We start from the raw sequence: 8,315 nt of genomic DNA, 5'->3' as shown, positions 1-8,315 counted from the left end.
AAAGGTCTTCCTGGTTGACGATGTCCTCTAGGTTTATATTGCATCATAATTTTTGGGATTCTTGAATTTTCCATTCTTCTTACATGATCTAGCCAATTGAATTTGTATCTGGTGATTTTTTCTTCTACTGACTCTACTTCTAATTGTTCTAAAATTTCTTCATTCCTTTTTCGGTCTAAAAGAGTATATCCTGCTGTTCTCCTGAAAAATTTCATTTCCGTTGCTTTGATTCTGTTCATGTCTTTTTTCTTTAATGTCCAAATCTCGCTTCCGTATAGAAGGGTGGGTAATGCTAGTGTATTATATATTTTTATTCTTGTAGATTTTTGTACTAATTTAGCTTTTAATGTATTGTTTATTATTCCTAGAATTTGTGTAAATTTGGTAATTTTCTTGTTCACATCTTTTTCATTTTGATAAGATATTTCACAACCCAGATAATTGAAATTTTGCACTTGTTCGAGGCATTGGTTATTGTGTATTATCTTACTTCTCACTGGGTCTTGTCCTAAAAATGCCATTACTTTTGATTTTTGTGCTGAAATTTCCATCCCAAAATCTTTTAATATTTCATTTAATGTATACAATCCTCTTTGTAAATTATCCTCTGAATTGGAAATTATGACTTGATCATCGGCATAGAGTAAGGTATTTAATGTTAGAGCACTGGTTATTTTGATTCCTGATGTGTAGATTTGGTTCGATTTTAAAATAATTTCATTTATATAAATATTAAATAAAGTTGGTGATAGTGGACAACCTTGTCGAACTCCATTATTAACTAATTTTCTTTCGGATATACAGTTATTTATTTTGACACTTATTTTGCTGTTCGTGTAGATTTCTATTATATTTTGGAATAGCAAATTTGGAATATTTTTTTCTTGTAATATGTCGAATAAAAGGTCTCTTCGGATTTTATCAAAAGCTTTCACAAAATCAATAAAAGCTATATGGGTTTCTAAATTAAATTCTCTTCTTTTTTCCAACAATAGTTTGATACTAAATAATGGATCTAAACATGATCTTCCTTTTCTAAAGCCATTTTGACACTCCAGAAGGAAAGTTTCAGCATGTTTTTTTAATTTTTCATTTAAAATCCTACTAAATATCTTATAACATGTGTTGAGGATACTAATCCCTCTATAGTTTTCAACATTCTGTTTATCTCCTGTTTTATATATGGGAATAATTACATTATTTTTCCATTCTTCCGGTAAAGTGGCAGTCAGATATATTCTGTTTAGAAATCTTAGTAATCTTTCTTGAAATAGATCTCCTGCATATTTATACAATTCTGAATTTAGGTTATCTTCTCCAGGTGATTTACTATTTTTCGTCTTCTTTAATGCTTCTTGTAGTTCTTCTTTTGTAATGCATTGTTCATCTGGGTTTTTTGTGTCCCAGAATTTTGAATCAAAAGTAGGATTGTTCCATAAGTTTTTGTAAAAGTCTATTCAATTATTCAATTTATTATTTATTTTTCTTTATTTGTTTTTTCTTTATTTCCATTTTCTTTATTTCCTTTTCTTTCTCTATTTCTTTTTTTTTTCTTTATTTATTTATTTTTTTCTGTATTTATTTTTTCTTGCATTGTTTGTTCCATTCATACTTTCTTTGATTGTATTATTTCATTCATCCATTCATTATTTTTGTCTTCTTTCTTTCTTTTCTTCCTTTTTTCTTTCTTTCTTTTCTTCCTTTTTTTCTTTCATTCATTCTTTCATTCTCTCTTTCACTTATTCATTCTTTGTTTAATTTATTCATTCTCTGTTTTATTTATTCATTATTTGTTTTATTTATTCATTCTTTCTTTTATTCATTCTTCCTTTGATTCTATACTATTTATTCATCCATTATTTCTATCTTCTTTCTTTTTTCACTATTTTGTTCCTTAATTAATTAATTCTTTCATTTATTCATTCATTCATTCATTCATTCTTTGATTCTATCCATTCTCCGTTTGATTCTATTCAGTGTTTCCTTATTCTATTCTTTCATTCTTTGTTTCATTTATTCTTTCTTTGATTCTGTTCATTGATTATTTTCTTCTTTCATTTTTTGTTCAATTGTTTCTTTCACAGTTTTCAGTCCATTAATTAATTAATCATTCATTCATTTTCGCTAGGTGTTTTTTCACACAATAATCACAGAATCATTGTGTATATGGCTTATGTACTTATATAATTTTCGGGGACAACAGTAATTAATATAAACTGAAATACACTGCAGTCTTAACGAATGTAATACATACTGTGTTTTATTGCTTTAATTCTAGTATTTAAGTGTCACGCAATCGTTGGGATTTCCTTAATTCTCTCAATTTTTTTGACTTCTGAGAAAATTTTGATAACATTGTTAACCTGACTGAATTAAAAAAATATATATTTTAAACATCCGTTTCAGTCACTTGTATTTTTTCAGTATGTACGTCCTCTGTGATTCTTCTCAGATTTGTTAGTACTTTTTTCGCAATGACATCTCCTTCTTTTCTTAAATCTATCCACTGTACGTATTCTCTAAATTCTCTTGCAGGCCTCTGTCCATCTACATTTCCTTAATTTATTTACTTCGCTACAAAAACTGACCGACTACCATTGTGTGAAACCGGAATCAAGAAACATTTGAAAATCATGAACGCGGAACTTCCTGGACTTCTGCCGACTCTTTTGGACACCACGCAGTTGCGTAATGCCGCACAAAGAAATCCCGTGTCCACGGCAGAACAAACGAAGTACGAGGCGCGCGCGAGGTTTTATTTCCTTTGTACCAGATCTGCCACTTTCCCTTTTTCTTACAACAGCGTTGTAGTCTGCCTACAACTTTTTCTGAGAAAGCTCCCGTGTCTTGCTGATCCTGATGTATGTAGTGCATAAGGCGCAGTTTTGGCGCCGCCTGGAAGCTACTGTTTGTGAAATTGACATTCTCTGCTGTCCGACATCTAAGGAGTAACTTGCCTGCCACTTAATCAGAGAATCACGGTTCAATCCTGATGGAGAGACATTTATTTTACCATATTTATCCGCATATTAGTCTACACTCCATTTTGTCCATTTTTATTGCAAAAATGTTGGGAGTTTAATAATCAGGGAACGGATTTATATGGACTAAAAATATATGAAATATGTAAATATATATGTAGTTATTTTTACCAAAATATGGAATTAAATATGGATTTTTACCAAAATATGGAATTAAATATGGACTTAAAATTATAAAAAAATGACTATGTACGTTAAATATTGGTACATTTTAATCAAACTAAACAAAAAATATAATGGACGTACCTTATCTTCCAATGTAGTTTCAACAAAACACAATTTTTATTGTCTGTTACCATAACAATAGGTTACAAACATTTCTTTCAAGTGCTGAAAAGTGAATCTTCTTCTATTGTCTCTGAGGATAGATTTATACTGACTAAAAGAGCGTTCGACGTCACAAGAAGTAACTGGTACATAATTCAATTTCACAATGTCTGCTGGGGATAAGTCCAAGTTAATCTTCACTGTTGATTCACCACTCATCACAGCAACAACCTTTTGTAGTTCTTCATATCCAGGGTTTTTTGAAAGTACAGTGTCCGCCTTAGCTCTTACTGCATCTGCAACTTTACCTCTACCACGATTCAGTTGTTCCACAGTACTATTTATAATTTCAAAACTTTCAGATAGTGAAAGGTGCCTATTTTGGAGACTTTTGAGCGTTTTTATGATGCATGAAAATGTATGCTGAATGTGAGCTAAGTCATTCTTCACACTTATGTCACAGGTAACTGTTTTCGCAGTATCAATTGAGACTGCATCTTCAGAGTCCAATGCAAGGAGAACATTGTTAATAGAGTCTATATGTTCGGCATAATATTCAACTGCTTCTAGCCATGTACCCCATCTAGTTAAAATTGGCTTTGGTGGCAATGGAATTTCAGGGTACATTTCTTTCAACACGTTAACTCTACTGGGAGCTTTGAGAAATACTTTTTTCACTGATGAAATCAACAAATCTACTTTAGGGAAATTGTCTCTGACCACTTCTGCCACACGATGAAATGCATGCGCCACACAAGTAAAATGAGTCAATTTAGGATATACAACAGATAATGCTTGTCCAGCTTTGACCATATAAGGGGCAGCATCGCTAATAAAGAATAACACATTATCGTACATAATACCCTTTGGCCACAGGATACCCATAGCTTCGTTGAACAGTTTAACTATAGTTTGGTTATTGCACTTTTCTAGAACATCACAATGTAAAAGAATTCGTTCAGAATATTGTTCACTTAACAAACCGATAACTACATTACCAACAAGTCTACCTTCTTTGTCGGGAGTCTCATCAATGGAAACCCAAATTGAACTATCTTTAATTTCATCTCTTATCTTCTGTATTGTCTCATCGTAGATGGATGGAGCATACGTCTTCCTAAGTGTTGACTCATCCGGGATTCTATGTTGAGTATATTTTTCAAGGAATTCCCTGAAGACCTTATTCTTTAGTTTGTAGAGAGGAATATCAGCAGAGATGAGAGAATGGCACAGGTCGATGTTAAACTCAGATCTTACATTCGATGTTGTTGGTTGTGTTAAAAACAATTGTCTCTGCTTGGAATTTAGTTGTTTGTTGGCCTGATGTTTACTAGTTGTAATGTGTTGTTGCACCAGGAACTTTTGTGTAGATGATACTGCACACTGACACAAATTACAAAATAATATTTTATTGTCAGTTGATAAACCATCTTCTTTAAATTCTGAAATGTAACTTGTTAGTTTTGATTTTAAATTGACTGAATGACGTACTTTTGGCATATTTACCGTCTTTATAGTATGATTTACAAAACTGAATCTATGTGTACTCTGACTGGCATTTAACTGTTGAGCTGCACAACTGAAGTCTGTTAAAAATTTTAAATTAAATTAATACAGTTTTGTAACTTACTTTCCCATTGTTGATAGGACTGCTAATTTTCAAATAACTCTGATGTTAAAGGGATTACTGAACATGTGTTTAAATCTCTATTGTTGAAATGTATTTTTAAAAGTTTATGGAATTTTGTTTTGTTTTATTGTTAAACCTAATATAATATGGACTGTTTTATATGAAATATGGAAAATATATGGAAATTAACGAAAATATGTACTAAACTCTAAAATATGGAAAAATATGGAAAATAAAAGTAGGATTTTTCAACCCTACACATTGTGAAACATAAAGATAATGCAAAATATAAATTATATTAGCTTTATAAGTAAATATGTATTTACATATAAATCCTTTCCCTGTTAATAATAATAATAGTAATAATAATAATAATAGTAATAATAATAATAATAATAATAATAATAATAATAATAATAATATTTGTTTACTTATTTTTATTCATTTATATATTTATTTTTATTTATTCATATATTTATTTGTTTATTTATTTACTTATTTGTTTGTTTATTTATTTATTTAGTTATTTATTTGTTTATTTGATTGTTTCTTTATTTGTTTATTTATTTATTTATTTATTTATTCATTCTTTCTTTCATTCATTCTTCCATTCTTCCATTCTTCCATTCTTTCATTCTTTCATTCTTTCTTTCTTTCTTTCATTTTTTCATTTTTTCATTCTTTCATTTTTTCATTCTTTCATTCTTTCATTCATTCTTTCATTCTTTCTTTCTTTCTTTCATTCTTTCCTTCTTTCGTTCTTTCTTTCTTTCTTTCTTTCTTTCATTCTTTCTTACTTTCTTTCTTTCTTTCTTTCATTCATTCTTTCATTCTTTCATTCTTTCATTCTTTCATTCTTTCTTTCTTTCTTTCTTTCTTTCTTTCTTTCATTCTTTCATTCTTTCATTCTTTCATTCTTTCATTCTTTCATTCTTTCATTCTTTCATTCTTTCATTCTTTCTTTCTTTCTTTCTTTCTATCTTTCTTTCATTCTTTCATTCTTTCATTTTTTCATTTTTTCATTCTTTCATTTTTCATTTTTTCATTCTTTCATTCATTCTTTCTTTCTTTCATTCTTTCTTTCCTTCATTCTTTCTTTCTTTCTTTCATTCTTTCTTTCTTTCTTTCATTCTTTCGTTCTTTCTTTCTTTCGTTCTTTCTTTCTTTCATTCTTTCTTTCATTTTTTCGTTCTTTCTTTCATTTTTTCATTCTTCCATTCTTTCATTTTTTCATTCTTTCATTCTTTCATTTTTTCATTCTTTCATTCTTTCATTTTTTCATTCTTTCATTCTTTCATTTTTTCATTCTTTCTTTCTTTCTTTCTTTCATTCTTTCTTTCTTTCATTCTTTCATTTTTTCAGTCTTTCTTTCATTCTTTCTTTCTTTCATTCTTTCTTTCTTTCATTCTTTCTTTCTTTCATTCTTTCATTTTTTCAGTCTTTCTTTCATTCTTTCTTTCTTTCATTCTTTCATTCTTTCAATCTTCAATTAATTCATTCATTCATTCATACATACATACATTCATTCATTCATTCATTCATACTACAGAGTTAAGGCCATAAGGCCTTCTCCTACTCTCTACCAGGGTTTTACATGACAATATTTGAAAAAACAGTAAGGACAATAAGTACACCTGAATATAGGAATTACTTTCAAAATGTCAAATACAGCTACAATATTTTTTATTGCCTTTCGTTTATATGACGTCATTCCATTTTCGGCCAATGAAGTGTAATGAAATTTTGAATTCCAACCAATCACAATCATACATCGCGATAACTTCTGTATCTCGATTTATCACTATCGATTTATCGCGTGGTCGTTCTTTTGTTTAGTCAGTGTCGCCAACTGTTTCCATGTAAATCGATGAGCATGAATCCATTGTACTAAATAAAGTGAGAAATCCTGCTTCCACATATACATCCTCATCTTCTAATTCCATGTCCATTGTATCTAAAGAAAATGACGCTCCTTCATAACAATTGTTCATTTAATTAATGTATTAATCAGGTTATTTGTAATTATACTATAAAATGTTTAAATTGAATTATGATTTCAGCATATAATGAAAACGTATTTCTGTTATAATAACAAGAGAAAAGCGCAGTACATGTAATTAACATTTTTAAACCTGTATTTCGCTTTTCTCAATTGGCATTACTGAATAACATTCAATTTCTTTGTTGCAGTAATCGATATTCATCTATTTCAACTTCACAATGTCTGAATAGGTTAAGTATTCATAAATATACAATTATTAACATTTTGTGAGCGGGTTTTAGGGATATATTATTTACATTTTTATTTTATTCACGAAATAGTCCCAATAAATGTCACTCGTGGATTTATCGGCAAATCTCAGACCTCTTACGACATTAGTATAGACAAATTATGTTAGTTACCGTACAAATAAAACGTTGACTTTATTTTTTCTCTTCGAGTTAAGGTAATTTTAATTTAGTTTTCCCCACGTCGAGTTAAATAAAATGTTGGATATTATAGGTATATTAATTTGTCCTACAGAATTTATCTGTAGGCCTAATATTGACACAATATGTTAGGAGAAAAATTCGCTCCGGCGCCGAGGATCGAACCCGGGCCCTTGGTTCTACGTACCAAGCGCTCTGACCACTGAGCTACGCCGAATTCAATCCACAGAAAGGACCCGGGTTCGACCCCGGCGCCGGAGCGAATTTTTCTCCTCAAACATTAAATGTCAATATTACAGATATTATTCTGTAGGACAAATTAATAAATCCTTAAATGTTTATTGATTATTTTATTGTTAATTTATTAGCCTGATTGTACATTCCATGTTGTAGATCACCATTGGCAGTTATCTCTGTGTGGAGGTAGATATATTTTTTACTCAGTTTTAATTTAAAACGCTGCGAAACTTTTTGTTAATAAACATTGGCCTTTTCTGTATTACAAAATATTTTTAATACAATAACAAACCCCTGTTTACCAGTCTTTGAAGATAATCTTCACTTTCAGGTATCTGTACTTGGTTATCGACATAGATCCCTACATAATACTGGTATTTCTGCTCTCCCTATATTTTATCCTTTTTGATGCTTCATTTCTAAAATTATTTCACCCGTAATTAAATTAAAAAGTAATATGCTTAGCGAATATCCTTGTCTAATTCCATTTGTAAATTCTGTGATCCCACAAGGTTTTCGCAGAGACCGATCATGTTCAGATTTTATTTTTTTAATACGAAAAACAGTAGAAAAATGAACTGCGTTTACTAGAAAACGTACTGATACTTTGCAGACCTGGTGAATGCTGTTGTTATCAAATGTAACGTATCAAAAGAAATACGGTTTCCATAACAACTAACAAATCTCATCATATACCATAACATTCACTA

At 29.9% G+C, this 8,315-nt stretch overlaps 1 non-coding gene across 1 annotated transcript; it reads right to left on the bottom strand.

Moving 5' to 3' along the window:
* Window positions 1-7,512: 7,512 nt before the first annotated feature.
* TRNAT-CGU (transfer RNA threonine (anticodon CGU)) lies at window positions 7,513-7,585 on the bottom strand. Its single transcript has one exon. It is a non-coding gene; the product is annotated as a tRNA-Thr (tRNA).
* Between the last annotated feature and the right edge of the window lie 730 nt (window positions 7,586-8,315).

Source organism: Periplaneta americana, chromosome 14 (genome assembly GCF_040183065.1).
Source record: "Periplaneta americana isolate PAMFEO1 chromosome 14, P.americana_PAMFEO1_priV1, whole genome shotgun sequence".
Classification (NCBI taxonomy): domain Eukaryota; kingdom Metazoa; phylum Arthropoda; class Insecta; order Blattodea; family Blattidae; genus Periplaneta; species Periplaneta americana.
Note: the sequence above shows the minus strand (reverse complement) of the source record. Positions and strands in the feature narration are given on the sequence as shown.